Source organism: Macaca thibetana, chromosome 12, assembly GCF_024542745.1.
Source record: "Macaca thibetana thibetana isolate TM-01 chromosome 12, ASM2454274v1, whole genome shotgun sequence".
Lineage (NCBI taxonomy): Eukaryota > Metazoa > Chordata > Mammalia > Primates > Cercopithecidae > Macaca > Macaca thibetana.
The window spans coordinates 26,062,309-26,082,979 of NC_065589.1; positions in this window are offsets into that span (position 1 = coordinate 26,062,309).

Consider the following 20,671-nt stretch of genomic DNA (forward strand, 5'->3'; position numbering starts at 1 on the left):
AGATAGGCACTCAATAAATATTTGTTGAGTGAATGAAAAGTACAATCTCTCAAAATATTCCTGGCAGGGCCCCTCATTCTCTTTCTGTCTTAATTGCAATGCCCAGGAGCTGGGGATGAAAGGCTGTGATGAGTCTATTAAGAGGCTAAGAGTGGCTGGCATTCATTCATTCATTCATTCATTCACATGCAGCTGCTCACTTACCTTTTGAGATTCATTCTCTTTCCACCTCCTTTAAAGTTCTTGATCTTTTAGCCAAGAGCAGTGGAGATGAGCAGGCAAAGTGATGCTGACTTGACAAATGCAAAGTACTCAATGAGATTTCACTTTCTAATGAGCCTGAAGGCCACACCCAATTCTTTTCTCTTAGTTCCCAGATTAATGGCCAATTTTACCCTTCCCCACCCTAAATACACACAAACACATAACAAAATAATCCCATCTTTTTAAGGCTTTTCCTAACCTCTCCTGAGCCAGGCCAGCTGCTACGGAGGCTTGAATCACAGAGCATCCTCAATCCATTGAAGCCTAAAGAAGTAGCGGGACTCAGCCCAGGACCCAGAGCTGGTTACTGGCTGGCCTACAACTTAACCATTTTGCTTATTACTGTAGGCCCAGGGCTAGAACAGTGCCTGCACAGAGATGCTCAAAGAATATTTGTTGAGTGAATCCAGGTTCTCTGCTCCGTGTCTCTTGCTTTGCCCATCCCATTGGTCCTGGAGCATTCTTCACTTTAAATTTCTCATGAGTCCTCTGCAAAGTTATGTCCTTCGGCTTCAGAGCCTGTCTGTGCCCAGCAGTAAGGACTGGCTGAGAGATGGGGACAGGCTAAGACTGGTTTTCTCCCTTCCCCTTAATCCCTGCCTTTTTCCATCTCAACCATGTTTTATAAACCCCACCCTTACATGGTTTACTGTAACTAGGTACCATCTGTACTATTATTTACATAATTTTTTTAAAGTAAGGCAATTCACTCTTTTTTTTTTTTTTTTTTTTTTTTTTTTTTTTTTTTTTTTGCTTACGATCGTTTTTAAAAGAAACTTTGTATCACTACCATAAATGGAAATGCAGTATTGATGGTCATCTATAGATGGTAACCATAAAAATAAACACAATGAAAACAAAACAATGTTATTTGATTTGAGCTGGATACTGTTGCCTGCTGAAACTTCTGAGGCTGGTAAACTCTCCCCAAGTTAAGAAAGATGAGACAATCTAAAAGAAGCATTCAAGTTAAGTCGACCCAAGCTGAGATTTTGTCCAAGTCATCAGGAGAGGAATGTTTTTTAAAAATGTTTTGAAATACACATGCAAAAAAAGTAGATAAACTAGATAAATATCCACAAATTGACGGCACCATATAACCAGCTCCCAGATCAAAAAGAACATTGGCCAGGCACAGTGGCTCACGCCTGTAATCTCAACATTTTGGGTGGCTGATGCAGGCAGATCACTTGAGCCCAGGAGTTCAAGACCAGCCTAGGCAACATGGTGAAACCCTGTCTCTACAAAAAAATAAAAATAAAAATAAATAAGCTGGGCTTGGTGGTGCATGCCTGTAGTTGCAGCTACTTAGGAGGCTGAGGTGGGAAAGTCATTTGAGCCCAGGAGGTCAAGGCTGCAGTGAGCTGTAATTATGCCACTGCACTCCAGCCTGGATGACAGAGTGAGATGCTGTCTAAATAAATTAATAATAAAGAAAAGAACATTAACAGCATGTAGAAACCCTTTCATGCCCCTGCTGGTTATTATCCCTATGCCCTGCAAGGATAAACATTGTCCTGACTTCTACTGGTGTGGATGAGTTTTCACATAAATGAAAACTTACAATAAGCAGGGTTTTTTGTTTTGTTTTGTTTTGTTTTGTTTTTTGAGACAGAGTCTCGCTCTGTTGCCCAGGCTGGAGTGCAATGGTGTGATCTCAGCTCATTGTAACCTCCACCTCCCAGGCTCAAGCACTTCTCCTGCCTCAGCCTCCAGAGTAGCTAGGATTACAAGTGTCCGCCACCATGGCCGGCTAATTGTTGTATTTTTCATGTGAACCAAAAAAGAGTGCAAACAGACAAAGCAATCCTAAAGCAAAAAGAATAGAGTCAGAAGCATCACATTACCTGACTTCAAACTATACTATAAGGCTACAGGAGCCAAAACAGCATGACACTAATACAAAAACAGACACATAGACCAATGGAACAGAATAGAAAACCCAGACATAATGTTACAAAGTTGAGAAAAATAAGCAGTGGGAAAAGTACCTATTCAATAAATAGTGCTGGGATAGCTAGCTAGCCATATGCAGAAGAATGAAACTGGACCCTTACCTCTCACCACATACAAAATTGAACTCAAGATGGATTAAATATTTAAGTGTAAGACCTCGAACTATAACAATTCTAGAAGAAAGCCTAGGAAACACCATTCTGGACGTCAGCCTTGGGAAAGAATTTATGACTCCTCAAAACAACAGCAACAAAAACAAAAATTGACAAGTGGAACCTAATTAAACTGAAAAGCTTGTGCAAAGCAAAATAAGCTATCAGCAGAGTAAACAGACAACCTACAGAATGGGAGAAAATATTTCCAAACTATGCATCTGATAAAGGTTTAATGTCCAGAAACAATTCAACAAGCAAAAAAGCAAATAACCCCATTAAAAAGTGGGCAAAGAACATGATCAGCCACTTCTCAAAAGAAGACATACAAGTGGCCAATAAACATATGAAAACATGCTTAACAACACTAATCATCAGAGAAATGCAAATCAAAACCACAATGAGATACCATTTCACACCAGTCAGAATAGCTATTATTAAAAAGTCAACAAAACAACAGATGTTGGCAAGGCTGCAGAGGAAAGGGAACACTTATACACTGTTGGTGGGAATGTAAATTAGGTCAGCTACTGTAGAAAGCAGTTTGGAGATTTCTCAAGGTACTCAGAACTACCATTTGATCCAGCAATCACATTACTGGGTATATAGCTAAAAGAAAATAAATTATCTTACCAAAAAGACACATGTACTCATATGTTCACTGCAGCACTATTCACCATAGCAAAGACATGGAGTCAACCTAGGTGCCCATCAGTGGTGGACTGAATAAAGAAAATGTGGTATATATGCACCATGGAATACTACGCAGCCATTAAAAAAAAAAAAAGGATGAAATCATGTCCTTTGCAGCAACATGGATGCAGCTGGAAGCCATTATCCCAAGCGAATTAACACAGGAACAGAAAATACCACATGTTCTCACTTATAAGTGGGAGTTAAACACTGGGTACTCATAGACATAAAGATGGCAACAACAGACAACGGGGGCTACTAGATGGAGAGGGACAGAGGGGGAAAGGGTTGAAAAACTAACTGTTGGCTACTAGGCTCACTACCTGGGTGTTGGAATCATTCATACCTCAAACCTGAGCATCACGCCACAACACATATAATAAACCTGCACATGCACCCCCTGAATCTAAAATAAAAGTTGAAATTGTATTTTAAAAATTCCTCCTATTTTATCATACATATATAAACCCCACTGTGAATAGCCCACTGTGAATAAAGAAGGTGTTCAAACAGAACTGGTAAATTGAGAAAAGATGGAAAGTGCTCACGTCTGTAATCCCAGCACTTTAGGAGGCCGAGGCAGGTGGATCCCAAGGTCAGGAGATCGAGACCATCCTGGCTAACTCAGTGAAACCCCGTCTCTACTAAAAATACAAAAAATTAGCCAGGCGTGGTGGCGGGCGCCTGTAGTCCCAGATACTCGGGAGGCTGAGGCAGGAGAATGGCGTGAACCCGGGAGGTGGAGCTTGCAGTGAGCAGAGATTGTGCCACTACACTTCAGCCTGGGGAACAGAGTGAGACTCCGTCTCAAAAAAAAAAAAAAAGATGGAAAGTGCCAATTGTTGGCAAGGATAGGAAGCAAGTGGAACCCCAGGTACTGCTGATAGGAGTATACGTTCATACATTTACTTGGCAAAACTTTTTGGCTCTGTCTACTAAAGCTGATCACATGTGTACCCTATGACCCAGAAATTCCATGTCTAGGTACGATTACAGGTGTGAGCCACCACGCCCAGCCATCATACTTGTTTTTAAAGATGGGGTTATTATATGTCACTCTGGCTGGAGTGCAGTGGTTATTCACAGGCACAGTCATAGCGCTTTGTAGCCTCAACCTCCTGGGCTCAAATGATCCCCCTGCCTCAGTCTCCCAAGTACCTAGGATTACAGGCACATGCCACCATGAATGGCTTATATCCTTTTGTTCATGGGGGAGTTCTGAGTTTGAGTTTTAGTTGTTGTTTCAAGAGGAAGGGAAGAAGCACAAAAGGATAAGAGCATTGCTTGAGCAGAGGAAATGTCCTCTAGTTTTTATACATTCCCCAGGGATTTGCCAAAGACCAGCATAGCCTCCTCCTTGGTGAACCCTGAAACAAAATGAACAGGGGCGAGGACCTCTGGCTTTTCTGACCCAGATCCTTGGAAAGAAACTCCCTAATGGAAATCTGGGGAACATCATTACGGAAAAGATGAAGAATGGAAAATGTGCTTTGTGATGATTTTCTGAACAACCATCAAGGGGCAGGTCAACCACTCAATCGATCACTGTCATCATCTTTGTCTTCAGAAAATCTTAACCAAGTGCCTCCTCCCAGATGATAGGTTAGGCTTTGTGTAGCCCTGCCATCTAGAAGTTGCTGATCAGGTTGGATGACTCCACAGTGACCAAATGGAAAGGACACAAAAGAAAAGAAACAGAATAGAATGTAGGCCCTGGAGGCAGGTAGGAGTTAAGCGGAAAAAGGGCCTTGGGACCAAGCTGCCTAGATTCATGTCCACCTCCTCTGCTTACTGGCTATGTAATTTGGGGCCAGTTATTTAACCTCTCTCAGCCCCAGTTTCCTCATCTGTAATAAGGGGTGATAATAGTACCTGTTTCAGAGACTTGTTGCAAAGAGTGAATTAGGCTGGGCACTGTGGTTCATGCCCGTAATCCCAGCAGTTTGGGAGGTTGAGGTAGGTAGATCACTTGAGGTCATGAGTTCAAGACTGGCCTGACCAACATGGTAAGACCCCATCTCTACTAAAAATACAAAATTAGCCAGGCGTGGTGGTGCAAGCCTGTAATCCCAGCTACTGAGGAGGCTGAGGCAGGAGAATCACTTGAACCCTGGAGGCAGAGGTTGCAGTGAGCCAAGATCGTGCCACTACACTCCAGCCTGGGAAATAAGAGCAAAACTCTGTCTCGAAACAACAACAACAACAACAAAAAAAAGAGTAAATTAGGCTTGGCACAGTGGCTCATGCCAATAATCTCAACAATCCTGGAGGTCAAGGCAGAACTGCTTGAGGCCAGGAGTTCAAGATCAGCCTGGGCAACACAGAGAGACCCCATCTCTACAAAAAATTAAAATTAAAAAATTGTCCAGGGATTGTGGAGGGTGCCTGTAGTCCTAGCCACCCGGGAGGCTGAGGTAGGAGGATGCTTGAGCCCGGGGATTCAAGGTTACAGTGAGCTAGGATTGCAGCATTGCACTCCATCTTGGGTAACAGAATGAGACCCTGTCTCTAATTTTATTTTATTTTATTTATTTATTTATTTTTATTTTATTTATTTATTTATTTTTTTTTTTTTGAGATGGAGTCTCGCTCTGTCACCCAGGCTGGAGTGCAGTGGCACGATCTCGGCTCACTGCAACCTCTGCCTCCTGCGTTCACGCCATTCTCCTGCCTCAGCCTCCCGAGTAGCTGGGACTATAGGCGCTCACCACTACGCCCAGCCAATTTTTTGTATTCTTTAGTAGATATGGGGTTTCACTGTGTTAGCCAGGATAGTCTCAATCTCCTGACCTTGTAATCCACCCGCCTTGGCCTCCTAAAGTGCTGGGATTACAGGAGTGAGCCACTACGCCCGGCCTCTAATTTTAAAAAATAACAAAAATGTTAAATAAGAGTAAATAAAACAAGGTGAAATCCTTAACCCACTGCCTGGTATACAACCCTCAGCCAGAGACAGTCCTGCCATTATGATTGCGTTAGGCAAATGAGAGGCGCCCATGTCTTTTGGCATGTTGCAGGAGTAGGGTATGATGTTTAGAGTTCCTTAGGGTGAGGTCAGGAAAGCACTACGTCCCTCCCTCTGTAAAGATGGGAAGATGTTTGCAGAGGAAGGAGAAATTCAAAGGGACTACTTGGTTGGAAGGGATTGGAGTTGTTCCCCAAAGTGTAATGAGGAAAGAGAGGGAGAACTGGATGCATATTGCTTCCAGCAAGTGTGCTCAAGAGTAACAGAAAAGTAACAGAAAAGAAATAGAAGAAACCAGAGCACAGGGGTCCTCAGAAGCCTGGAAGAAAGCATGGAAACCAGCCACAGGGTTTGGAATCTTATCCGCACTCTTAAGTCGAAGGCCTGGCTGGTCTGCATGGCCTGGGTAACAGGCAGGGAAGTGCAGTGACAACAGGAAGAAAGGAACAAAACTAGCAGCGCTAAGTCCATGCAGACACCTTTACAGGTGCTATTTCATTTAATTCTTACAAGTGTCAAATGATGCTTAGACAATGTGAGTGACCTGCCCATGGTCATGTAACTAGTATGTCAAAACCTTACTTTTCCACTACTTCCAAGGGAACCAAGAAATGACAACTCTAACTCAGGACCTACTGCCAACCTCAGGGTGTGTGGCCTTGGGCATGCTGTGGCACTCTACTCAATTTCTCTGAGTTTACTCAAGTTCTTCTGAAGGATGAGGGCATTGGACTGCATGTTCTTGGGCACTGGATGAAGGAAATGATGATTCACAGAGGCAGTTTGGTGTGATTAAGAGCAAGGATTTTGAAGCCGCATGACCTAGCTCAAGTCTTGGTTCACACTACTGCGGTGGAGCCTGCTGATGTTCACCTTTATCCCATTCTCTTTTCCTTCCTTCACACACAGAAGCTTAGCTCGCAGTCACAAGGGACTAGCTGTGGGCAGTGAGCTGTGAGTGAGATGAAGTGACGTGTTAGTCCTAGTCTGAGGCAACGGAACAAAACCTACATGACTCCTCAGTTTCTGTCTTCTTCATGTTTTAAATGGTGAGGCTGCAATATGGCAGGGTCTCCACCAGCCTGGATCCTGAGTGACTGTATGGATTAGAGATTAGAGCCTCCTGCCTTGAATAGCTAATGAGTGTGAATTAAACCTCTGTTGTTTTAAGCCATTAAGATTTGAGAAGGTTGTTATTGTAGTATAGGCTAGTCTATCCTGACTAATGCAACCATTTACTAGCTGTGTAAACTTGGGTAAGTTTCTTTTTTTTTTTTTTGAGATGGAGTCCTGCTCTGTCACCCAGGCTGGAGGTGTGATCTCGGCTCACTGCAACCTTCACCGCCTGGGTTCAAGTGATTCTCCTGCCTCAGCCTCCCGAGTAGCTGGGACTACAAGTGTGTGCCACCACGCCTGACTGATTTTTGTGTTTCTAGTAGAGATGGGGTTTCACCATGTTGGCCAGGCTGGTCTTGAACTCCTGACCTAAGGTGATCTGCCCACCTTGGCCTCCCAAAGTGCTGGGATTACAGGCGTGAGCCACCCCCCTGGCCCATCCGGCCAAGGTTCTTAACCTCTCTGTGTATCAGTTTCCTCATCTATAAAATGGAGACACTGATAATCCCTACCTCATAGGGTTGTTGTGAGCATATAAATAACAATATTTTAAGCACTTAAGACTTAAAAACAACGTCTAAAATATTTAAGTACTATGTAAGTATTATTTATCACATTTATTTTGTAGGATGTTTTTCCAGTAGCAATAGAAATTGTCAGTTTCAATTAATATTCAAACATGCAACAATAGATCTGAGTTTGCATCCTGATGTTGCCACTTGCTTGTTGGATGAGTTCAAGCCAGTCATCTGACTTTTCCGAGCCTCTGTTTCCTTATCTTTAATGCGAACAATAATGTCTACCTCAAAGGGTAGTTGTGAAGATACTGTGAGCTCAGCACCTGGCATGTTGTAGGCTCAAAAAAAAAAATCCCTTCTTGATTTATATTTTGTAGGTAGGGAGTTTGTGATGATTCTCCTTAAAAAGGAGATACCAAGGCACAGAAGGGAAAATTCCAAATATTCTACTACTAGAAGAAGCTTTCCAGACCAAAGCAATGGAACCCCACCTGGGACTAACCAGATGGCCAGCCTCATCCCCTATTCCGCTCACAGCTCACACTGCCATTGCCTTGTTCTCATGACCTTTCCCGTATAACAAACCATCCCAAAGTTCAAGTCTTGAAACAGTCATTTATCTTATTTCTTGTGGTTCTGTGGGTTGACTGGATTCAGCTGGGCTGTTCTCATGTGGGCTCTTTCATGTGGTTATAGCAGACGGTGTCTGGGACTGGAGTCATCATCTGAAAGCCCAGCTCAGCTGACACCCAAGAGGGCTGCGCACTCCCCTGGGGGCAGTGGGTGCCGGCTACTGGCTGCGAGCTGAGCTGGCTGGTTAACTACGGCACCTGCATCTGACTTCTCCTGTGGCTCAGGTGGCTCAGAGCATGGTGGCTGGGTCTGGGTTTTGAGAGGGAGTATCCCAAGAGTGAGTGCTCCAAGAGACCAAATGGAAGTTGCAAGTCTTTTTTTTTTTTTTTTTTTTTTTTTTTTGAGATGGAGTCTCACCCAGGCTGGAGTGCAGTGGCACAATCTCAGCTCACTGCAACCTCTGCCTCCCAGATTCAAGCGATTCTCCTGCCTCAGCCTCCCGAGTAGCTGGGATTACAGGTGTGTGCCATCATGCCCAGCTAATTTTTGTATTTTTAGTAGAGATAGGGTTTCACCACATTGACCAGGCTGGCCTTGAACACCTGACCTGAGGTGATCCACCCTCCTCGGTCTCCCAAGTTGCTGGGATTACAGGCGTGAGCCACCATGCTTGGCCCCAGAAGTTGCAAGTCTTTTTGGCATTGAGAAGTCCCACAGCATCACTTCCCCTACATCCTACTAGACACACAGAAGGTCAGCCCATGTTCAAGGAGGTGGAGAAATAACGAGTGGGACAGAGATATTGTGGAGGCCATCTTTGGACAGCGTAATTGGCACAGCATCCACACTTCCTCACTGACGGGACATCTGCATAGAAGCCAGGCCTTGTTCCAAGGAGTTGAGGGGCAGCTCCACTCACCCTTGTCTCCTCTGACTGCTGGTCATTCCCTGGGAAGCAAGGGCCAACTGCTGCTCTCCAGAGGCAGGCCAATTCGGATAAATGAGTCAACCCTCTACCAGGCCAGGAGTCCTGCACAGCTTCCGGGGCTCACAGTTTTACAAAGAGCACTATAGACAGAGCTCCAAGCCTTGGGTAGAGGCGCTTCCCATTAAACACATTACAAACAAATAGAAGTTTTTTCCCTCCCCTTTTGGAAGGTTGCATTGGGGTCAAAGAGTTGTGGAAATCCTTGATGGCTCAGGACGGGGGCCTTTTGCATCTGACAGAAAGGGGTGTTGAGCAAAGCATCCCTCAGCCAGAATTTTCTAGATGAGAAGTTGGCAAACTTTTGCTGTAAAGGGCACCGTGGTAAATATTTTAAGCTTTGCAGGCTTCATGGGGTCGCAAGGACTCAGCTCTGCCATTATATCCCAAAAGCAGCCAAGGGCAATATTTAAACAAATGAGCAGGCTGTGTTCCAATAAAATTTTATTTACAAGAACAGATGGTGGCCAGAATTAGCTTACAGGCTGTAGCTGGTCCACCCCTGCTCAAGGGCTTCCTCAGTTTTAGAGAGCAGATTTTCAAAGGCTTCCATGCCCGAGAGATAACATAGGGCCTGAAGGATCACTTCCCAGCATGTATCCAACCGACCCCCATTAAAGCAGCCCTCCGCGTAACCCCAAGAAAGCCCTAGAATGCCTGTGAGAAAGGCCAGCTCCACAAATGTCAAGTTTTTTATGAGGGTCCCCACACCCTCCCAGGATCCCAGGGTGAGGTGTTCCCAGTCCCCAGCGTCCCCAGAGGAGAATCTCAACCCAGCCCCGGCCAGGCCCTGGCAGGCCCTCTCTGTTCAGTCAGGACAAGATTCAGATGTGCACCCTGAGACTTCTTGGAGAAAGGAAGAGAGACAGGCGGCAGAAGGAAGCAAAGCAGATGCCGCGAGAACGGGCCTGGGAAAGGCTTCAAGCAGAGTGCAGCATCTGTGGACAATGTGAGCGGCACTGCGGCCTCCACTGGACGGCCCGCCCCCTGCTTCCTGCTGCAGCTTTTCTTTCGAGGAACAAGACTACATCTGTTTGGCGATATTCTATCTGGAATCGTTAAATAAACCTTTCAGGCCTGGCAAACAACAGCCCATCTTATTCCAATGGGGGAGCTCCTGAAACGCAGCAGACTTCTTAATCCTAAATCTGTCTGCTGGTTCCCCCCTCCCCTCCAAGCAAATCCCTGCTCGCCCCATTCCCTAGCCAGCGACTTGGAGAAAGACGGCACATTTGCCACCTTCAGCTCCTCTCAACACATCAATCCTTGTTTTGGAGTCTTCATGTCTACCTTTTTACTTTTTTTTTTAAAATTTAATTTAATTTAATTTTTTTTTTTGAAATGGAGTCTGGCTCTGTTGCCCAGGCTAGAGTGCAGTGGCACGATCTCGGCTCACTGCAACCTCCACCTCCCAGGTTCAAGCCATCCTCCTACTTCAGACCCCCTAGTAGCTGGGATTACAGGCACACACCACCATGCCCGGCTAATTTTTGTATTTTTAGTAGAGACAGGATTTCACCATGTTGGCCAGGCTGGTCTCGAACTCCTGACCTCAGGTGATCCACCCACCTCGGCCTCTCAAAGTGTTGGGATTACAGGCATGAGCCACTGTGCCCGGCCTTCATGTTTACTTTTGGTATTATTGTACTTGGTGGTTTCTCTCTCTCTTTCACTAGCTCAATGGTCTCAGCCACACAATACTGTCTGAGCAAACTGGTCCAGGCCCCCACAATTATCTCATCTCCTCATTACCCCCACCCTCACCCTCCTGAGGCCACTGAGTAGCAGGCAAAGCTAAACAAATAAAGGATGGGAAGCCACCCAGCCAGCATTTCCAAGGGCCTGGCAATGGGAAATTACAAGCTCACTGATCAGCTTGTCTTTACGCCCCACAGACACCAGCCTGCCCCATAGACACACTACACACACACAACACACACACACACACACACACACACACACCCCGCAGAGACAAACTGCAATGCAGGCTATAGACCCTGTGTGCCCAGCTGTGCACACAGCCCTCTCCCCTTCCCAGTCTCCTCACTCCCTTCCCTCAATGCAGCAGACACTCATTGTCCTAACTCCCCTTTCCAGGAAATCTCTTGCCTCAGCAGAGAGTCATGTCATGGAAAGCAAGAAGTTGCTGTAGGCACATTTGATTTCTGATGAAATTGCTGCTGGATGGTGGTGAGAAATGAGTTTGAACTACATCCTTCTGCCTCCCCAACTCTTTCGCGCCTGGGAGAAGGATGTATAGACTACACGCTGCAATTTCACAGACAGGCCTTGTTTCTCTGTTGCTCTGTGATTAAACCGCTGCCTCTCGTTTCTAATCAGAAGCCAGGTGGTGAGGCTGTTACCGCTCTACCAAGACAGAGGGAGAATAGGGGAAGGAATAGGAGGAAATGATGAAATAATCCAATTTGGAAACAGCCATTGCGGGGTGGAGGTAGCCAAGAATCCCTCCCTAGGGGAGAAGTAGAACCCTCAATTTGGAGACTCTTTATAGGGCAGTTTGGGGATTAGAAACATTCTTTGTAGGAGGAAGACTCTCTTCTAAAATGATTCCTGATTCAGGCCTTGCAGAGCACCTTCCTAAAAGTGAGGCAAACTTCATCTAGCCTGTTTCTCGCTCCTAACACCAGGCGTGGAGCCCCCCTCAAAGCTGTCCTAAGATCTGAGTTTAGGTTGCTTTGTGTTTCTTTTTGTGCCCTACCTCCCTCTCCCTGATGACACTGAAAGCTCAGTGAGGGCAGAGACTGGTATTCTCTGATTCCTGTGCCCCCATCCGTCCTCTCACCCATCTCACCCATCTCCCCACAACCCTCCTGCCTGGCTTTGCCTATGGTAGAGAGGTTACTGTATTCTCATTCTCCTGCTATGCCTCCAAGTGAGCAGCCTTGGTGATTCTCTTTTGCATAGGTGGAAGAATCGCAGCCTGAGGAAAAGCAGCTCACCCCTCAGGGCCATTGGATGATCCTGTAACTCCCAAAGCAACAGCCATTCTATTTGGCATTCCTGCCTTTTCATCCTGACTGTGGCCAGGCAGGAAAACACAATCCAGCACCATTGTGTTCAGGGCTGACACCAAGCAGTATTTCCCAAACATCAGCCATTCAAGAACTTCTTCCTACTCGGTGCATTATCTTTGAACCACTTCGATTATTATTTCTCTAATATTTATGCTTAAATCACTCATTTATTTATTTATTTATTTAGAGACAAAGTCTTGCTCTGTCACCCAAGCTGGAGTGCAGGGCCGTGATCTCGGCTCACTGCAACCTCTGCCCCCAGTGTTCAAGCGATTCTCTTGTCTCAGCCTCCCGAGTAAATGAGGTTACAGGTGCATGCCACCAAGCCTGGCTAATTTTTTTTTTTTTTTTTTCCTGAGACTGCGTCTTGCATTGTCACCCGGGCTGGAGTACAGTGGCACGATCTCGGCTCTCTGCAACCTCTGCCTCCCAGATTCAAGCGATTCTCCTGCCTCAACCTACCAAGTAGATGGGATTACAGGCGCCCGCCACCACACCTGGCTAATTTTTTGTATTTTTAGTAGAGACGGGGTTTCACCATGTTAACCAGGCTGGTCTCCAACTTCTGACCTCAAGTGATCCGCCCACCGGGGACTCCCAAAGTGTTGGGATTACAGGCGTGAACCACCACATAAGGTCACACTTATTTTATTGAAATAAAAACACTGCAAGGAATAATATGCCCCAAAACACAGCTTTAATATATTGTTTTCCTATTACACATAAAGACAAAATACATAACTTAAATAAGAGATCTTCCTTCTAATCCCACCTAAAATCAGCTTGTATGCTGTATGTTGCTACACAATGTAGAAAATACTTTAATCTTTTGGCCAAGTTAAGTGATAGACATGTCTCTGAGACTCAGTCCATTCATCTATAAAATAGGAATAATAACTTCTGCTCTGCCTTCATGAGATAATAAATACCTCATGGAGGGCAATGGGCAGTATAAAGAGCTATCAAGTAGGAAGGGGATTTTTAACAAAGGACATGGCCAGGAGAATGGCATAAGATGTAATAAACTGGGAATTTTGTAAAAGAATAAATTGCTAAAGGGGAAGAAGTGGAGTGTTACACATACCCAAAAGAACAGAAGCCCTGCACCAGATACTGCTAAGGAGATAGAAATAGTAGAGAAATGTACAGACTATTAAAAGAAACAATACACACCCACGGGAAAAACACAAATAAAAAAGGCCTATAGAGAATTATAACCCTAATTATAATTCTACAGAGCTATGAAGGCAACACAAAGGGACGATGAGTCTCTAGATGAATCATGGGGAATTCTGCAGTCTTGCAGCCTAAATTGTGGGCTGGGAGGACTTCCTGGAGGTGGTGTTAGAAATCAGAGCTCTTGTCTCCTCGGTCATGAAGGTGTTTCTGGGATCCTTTTTCTGTCTCCCATATCTGAACTCCACATTCCCCTTGGGTTTCAGCCGTGAACAACAGGTGCCTGCTGGAAATGGTTTTTCTGGAGGCTGCTGGTGGTTGGCAGGACCTCGGGGCCCTGGGTAGCAGCAGCACCATGTCTCTGCAGTACCCCACAGTGCCCAGCACCCACAGTCTCTCCGAGTCCTCTCTACGGCCATCCATCACCCCCTCTCATCCACAGCTCTCCATGTGCACTGACTTCCCACTTGAAATCGTTCCCACTGCCGCCTCCAGTGAAACTTCTCTTGCTCACTTTCTGTAAAGCGTTTCTCTCCTCTCAGCAACTTGTCACAGTGCAACTATTTCTATCTCTTACATTGCTGTTTCTCCCTGTCACATTGTAGCTTATCTTGGGGTTGGTCTGTCTCTCTCTCTTTCCCTCTCTCTCTCTCTTTCTCTGTGTTCTATGGCTCTTTTTCCTCCATTGGTATTATCTTCATCCTCTCATCACCTCCTAATCCCCGGAACGCCTGATCCACTGAAGGCCTCCTTCTATGACCCAGCCCTTTCCTTCTGTAGAGCAGATCTGAGGTGACTCTGCTACAATATAATAATAATCAGTGGCCAAGGGACTCTAAGGCAGGGGTGCCCAATCTTTTGGCTTCCCTGGGCCACATTGGAAGAAGAAGAATTGTCTTCAGCCACACATAAAATACACTAACACTAATGATAGCTGGTGAGCTATTAAAAAAAAAAATTGCAAACAAATATCATAACGTTTTAAGAAAGTTCACGAATTTATGTTGGACTGCATTCAGAGTCATCCTGGGCCGCAGGTTGGACAAGCTTGCTCTTGCTCTAAGGTATCATTGTCTGGGGGTTGGGCAGAAAGGAGGTTTTAGAGGGTCACAATGAAACCTCTACCACAATTGCAATAGACACACACCCACACCCACCTACACACCCACCCACCCACACACACACACACACACACACTGCATGGCTAGGGTGCAACATTGGGCATCTTGCCGATACTTGCAAAACTGTGCCTTCTGCCCAAGAGCCAGAATGCAGAATCAATAATTATTTCTATCCACATCTTTACAAAATAGTAAACAACCCCAAGGCTTAGCCAATCAATGACCTCAGTTCCTGCTCTTTGTCCAGAATCCTGCTCTCTGGACTTTCCCTGTATAAGGGGCATTTGAGTTGTAACACAAAAGAACTCAGAGCTCAAAACAACCAGAGCAAGCACAGCACACTTTAGAGGCACTTACTGGGGAGTCCTTGTCCCGGCTCTGCCAGATAACCTACAAGGTGACCTATTTTGCAAGTCATCACACCTTTAGGAGCCTCAGTTTCTGCAACTGCAAAATGGGGTAAGAACACCTAGTTCATGAGGCTTTTGTAAGGATTATGTAGAATCATTCTTGGAGGTTTCTGGCAGGATGTCTGACCCAAAGAAGGGATTCAGGTCAATGTTTGCCAAACCTGGAGTCGAGTCTTTGCCGTGGACATTTGCCTCTTGGAGCAATCTCTTGACTTTGAAAACTCTGATCCACGATATGGGAGGCTCTGTGTTCTTTAAGACCATCTGATGGCACCCTGAGTCTGGTCTCTCCTTCCCTGAGCATAGCAGTTCCAAGAGGACCCACCACGTGACAGCAGCGCCCGTGCATGGAGACCTTCACCTTGCATTGTGCCATCTGCCACTGCCTGCCCATCCGGCTTGATCCTGGCTGTCTGGAACAAGACCTTCTCTCTGGGGAAAATATTATTGTTTTTTTGGCCACTTGTTTGATCCTCCAGAGTCAATATTTGCAGCGATAAGCACAGTGTGATGTAGCCAGTGGAGTTGTTTATAACTCTGCCCCTATCCTATTGGGTTCTGGTTCCTTCTGGGCCACATTGTGAGGTGAGCGGGTGTGCATTTCAACAGCAGTTGGTCCTGTGTACTCACCAAAACTGCTTTGGAAGAATATGGAAGAGGAACTGGAGTCTGTTTGCTCCTGTCTCCTGAAGGTGTGCCCTCAGCCTACGCTGAATGCTAAGCAGGGATTTAGGTGACCTTCCCAGGAGGCTGGCGGACGCCTTTCCCTCCTAAGCCTTTCCAGTAACACAAACCTCAGGGCTGCCCCAGTCTTCTCTACTAGATAGTGAGATCCCAGAGGAATCTTTCTATAAAAGTAAGATTTTCTGTTTCCACTTCACATAAAAATGCCTAGAGAGATTTTCCACACAGTTTGGAGGGCTTATTTCAAATGATTTGACTTAAAATATAGGCTCTGAGGAGTGGGCAAAAATCCCTTTGAAGTGGCCCATAGGAGGGTAGCCATAAGGCTGGAGGGGTGGCCATTCTCTGGAAAGAGTGACTACTCAGGGGATACCACGAGAGGCCACAGTGACATCTGATTAGGAGAGACAGGCTGCACGTATTAATCCATGGAGGACAGAGATGACAAACATGGTTTCAACTGTGAGCTCAAAACCAAAAGTGATGAGGCCGTGCAGTCAACAATCGTAATTGAGCTGCTTCTCATGTGGACAACTCTATATACCACTGAGAGAGTAGAAGCAAGGGTGGATATTTTTTCTTTTTTCTTTTCTTTTTCTTTTTCTTTTTTTTTTTTTTTTTTTTTTTTTTTTGAGACAGAGTCTCTCTCTGTCACCCAGGCTGGAGTGCAGTGGCCTGATCTCGGCTCACTGCAAGCTCCACCTGCTGGGTTCATCATTCTCCAACCTCGAATAGCTGGGACTACAGGCGCACAGCACCACGCCCAGCTAATGTTTTTGTATTTTTAGCAGAGACGGGATTTCACCATGTTAGCCAGGATGGTCTGGGTCTCCTGACCTTGTGATCCGCCCGCCTCGGCCTCTGAAAGTGCTGGGATTACAGGCGTGAGCCACTGTGCCTGGCCAAGGGTGGATTTTTTTTTACCATGGGGAATGGTTTTCTGGAGAAATACAGGCAGCCTGGCTAGCTAATAATAATAATAATAATAACAACAACAAGAGAGGAAGTGGAGGAGGAATAGGAAGGAGAAGGAGAACGGAGGAGGAGGAAGGGAACAGTGGCATGGCTGGGTAGTCCACTATGTGCCAGCCTCTTAGCAAAGTGATTTCCAAAAGTGATCTCATTTAATTACTTCATTTAATCATCACAAAACCCCTACAAAGCAGCTCTTATTATCTCCACTTTTCAGGTGAGGAAAGTGATGCTCTGAGAAGTTAAAGCTACTTGCCCAAGGTCATGCAGCTTACCAAAAGCAGATACTGATATGGTTTGCCTGTGTCTCCATTCAAATCTCAACTTCAATGGAATCTTCCAGAATTCCCACGTGTTGTGGGAGGAACCCAGGGGGAGCTAATTGAATCATGGGGGCCTGATCTTGCCCGTGCTATTCTCGTGATAGTGAGTAAGTCTCACGAGATCTGATGGCTTTATCAGGGGTTTCCGCTTTTGCGTCTTCGTCATTTTCTCTTGCTGCCGCCATGTTAGAAGTAGCTTTTGTCTCCCGCTGTGATTCTGAGGACTTCCCCAGCCATGTGGATCTGTAAGTCCAATTAACCCTGTTTCTTCCCAGTCTCGGGTATGTCTTTATCAGCAGCGTGACAACGAACTAATACAGATACTGAGTGAGATTCTCCTGACCTTGATCAAGGAACGTCCAACAAATCCATTTTTGATGAACTCATTATCATGCACTGTGGACAGTTGAGCCCTTATTGTTATCCTGCATTTGCCACTTCCTTGATTGTTGTCTCGTCCCTTTAAGGCAATGGGATCCTTTGTATCCTCCTCTTGAGCACATGTTAGGTCCCAGTACAAGTTGGTCAAATGAATCAAGATGACTGATGCCTTAGTCTGTCAATCAAGGATCTGAGATTGATGTAAACCTGCCCTGAAGCTCTTGGGAATTTTGGAAGCAATTGCTACAGGCCAGACACAATTTTAGTTGCTTGGGATACATCAGTGAACCAAACGGACAATTCCCTATGCTCTGGTGTAGCTTACAGGGGTAGGGGAGCAGCAGAAATGACTAGCAAACACTCTTAAGAGGTTTCTGCTCACTGCCTTCTTACTGAGAAAGCAAAACTTTGCCCCAATCTGCTTTCCAGATAGTCGCCAGAGAAGATTCTTTTCCCAATATAAATGTGATCAACTCATACCCCTGCTCAAAACCCTCAGTGACTTCCCATGGCTCTTAAGATAAAGCTCCCACACCTTAGACCTGCCTTCAAGGTCTTGCATAGGATCTCTGCCCCTGGCAAGCCTCATTCCACAGCCAGTTCCCCCATCATAAGCTCTTCCAGTCCCTCCCCTTTTACTGTTCAACTCCTCCTTCAGCTATCTTCTCATGGAAGACCTGTTCTCCCTGCATCAATCTCTCCCTACCAACTCCACGGATCTGTCACACTTCTCATAGTTACAGCTTCACGTTGATTTGTGCGAATTTCTGATGAATGTGTGTCTTCTGTACTGAACGGTAAGTTCCCTGCACATAAGGAATGAGTCTGCTGCACTCCCCACCGTGTGTCCAGAACCTCACCAGGGCCTGGTACAACACAATGTGCTGAATAAATGCCTGACACACCATCATTCTCTCCACCCCATACTGCCCATGGTCTTCTCATCTGATCTGTGCAAATCTCCCTTTTCCAAAGAATCAAAAGGGCGGGGGATCCAGAGCTATGGGCAAGGTAACCACGGCACCTAAACCTCCAATCAGGACTGTGGTCTCACAGTGCTTACAGGTGTGAGCCACTGTGCCTAGCCGTAGGGACTTCTTAAGAGTCCAAAGTTTAGACAAGGGTTTGCAAACTCAGATGTCTATATGTACCAGAAAGCGTGTATTAATCAGTTAGATAAGCAGAAAGCTGTGATGATTCGTACATAGATGCTTCTTGACCATTGGGAATGGTGGGGACTGTGCCAAGGGGAGAGCCCATGTACATCTGAAGGGGTCAGCTTCTGCTCAGCTCCAGCTGATTGTGGCCTGGCGGGAATGAAGGTCCAAGGTAGCTAAAGGGGCTCATTTCAAAGCAAAATCAGTTCTCCTGACTTTTCCATGAATTCTCTCAAATTGAAAGTATTGGCGAGTAATTCAAAATTATAAAAAGAAAAGAAAAACATAGTACAAAGCACACCCAGCATGCTGATGAGCTAGATGTGAGTATAGGATTGGTACTGAGTCCTCTGTGTAGACTTTTTAATTAACAGTAGAGGTATACTAAGGAAAGGGAGACACAGGCAGGGCACACCAGTGCAACCAGGACCACAGCTGCCTACCTGCTGACAAAGTGTGGTGTTGTCTCCTGTCTACCACATGACAGGGTCTGCAACAACGTTCTCTCCTAGAGTGAGCGAGATGTGTTAAGGTATGAGTAGTGGTTATCAGACATCAGAGAATATCTTTAGCTTTCCAGATGCATATCAGGAAGGAGCATGTCCTACACTTTAAAGGATGCGATAGCCCAGGTGTGGTGGCTGAAGCCTGTAATACTAGCACTTTGGGAGGCCAAGGCAGGCAGATGACCTAAGGTCAGGAGTTTGAAACCAGCCTGGCCAACATGGCAAAACCCCATCTCTACTAAAAATACAAAACTTAGCAGGGCGTGGTGGCACATGCCTATAATCCCAGCTACTCGGGAGGCTGAGGCAGGAGAATCGTTTGAACCCGGGAGGTGGAGGTTGCAGTGAGCCAAGATTGCACCACTGCACTCCAGCCTGGGTGACAGAGCAAGATTCCATCAAAAAAATAAATAAATAAACATAAAATTTTTTTTTTTTAAAGATGCTATGAATTAGCCAACAGCTTGCTGCAGTTGTCAGAGGCGTTCGAACCAGAGTGACTCCATCTTGAGTAGGGGCTGGGTAAAATAAGGTTGAGACCTACTGAGCTGCATTCCCAGGAGGTTAGGCATTCTTAGTCACAGGATGAGACAGGAGGTTGACAGGACTCCTGTCAAGATACAGGTCATAAAGACCCCGCTGATAAAACAGGATGCAGTAAAGAAGCCAGCCGTAACCCACCGAATCCAAGATGGCAAGGAAAGTGACCTCTGGTTGTCCTCACTGCTCATTATATGTGGAAGTTACTCTATTTGGTCTAAAAAGGGGAGGAATCCTCAGTTTCAGGAATTGCCCTGTTTTCCCAGAAAACTCATGAACAATCCACCCTTTGTTTAGCATATGATCAATAAATAATCATAAAAATAGCCAACCAGCAGCCCTTGGGGCTACTCTGCCTATGGAGTAGCCATTCCTTTGTTTCTTTACCTTTCTAGAATACACTTGCTTTCATTTTACTCTGTGAACTCACCCTGAATTCCTTCTTGCATGAAATCCAAGAACCCTCTCTTGAGGTCTGGACTGGGACTCCTTTACCAGTAACATAATGACACCCCACTGTCCCACATTTCTCTCTCATGGTCTGCCTTCTGCTGTCCTTGTGGAGTCCCCATTTTAGTGCCTATTTTGTGACTCTGGTTTTGTGGCCCTTCCCTCTCATGGCTTAATACCTTCTCTTCAGACCCCCATAACTGCCCTTGGCTTCCCTCATCAACTCCAACCTGGCCCCAGGGTGGACCTAGTGCTCGGGTCCAATGCAGAGATTCCAGGTTTCACCCTGTAGGTCCCGTGAGTCAAGACAGAGAAGAGGATGGAAATGTCACCATGGAAAGAAGCAAACTTTAAGATCAGTAATTATTATAACAGCCCACAAAGAGTGAGAATAGAAGCTGTGTCCTCAGAGATTCCCAGAAAGTCAGTGGACAATGATCTTGGTTTGGTCAACTCAAGTCAAGAAGCATCTACAAATAATCACACACGCCCCCTACTGTGTGTCTGGTGCCCCACGGTGCTTATGTCATGAACTTGTAGAATTCTTGCAACAGTCCCATGAGGTAGGAGTCAAGATTGTCCCCATATTACAGAGGAGAAACTCAGATCCATAGAGGTTAAGTCACTTGCCTCCAGACATTTATCCTCTTTCCAAAACTGTACTCAACTCCTGAGTGCTGCTCCGAAAGAGTGC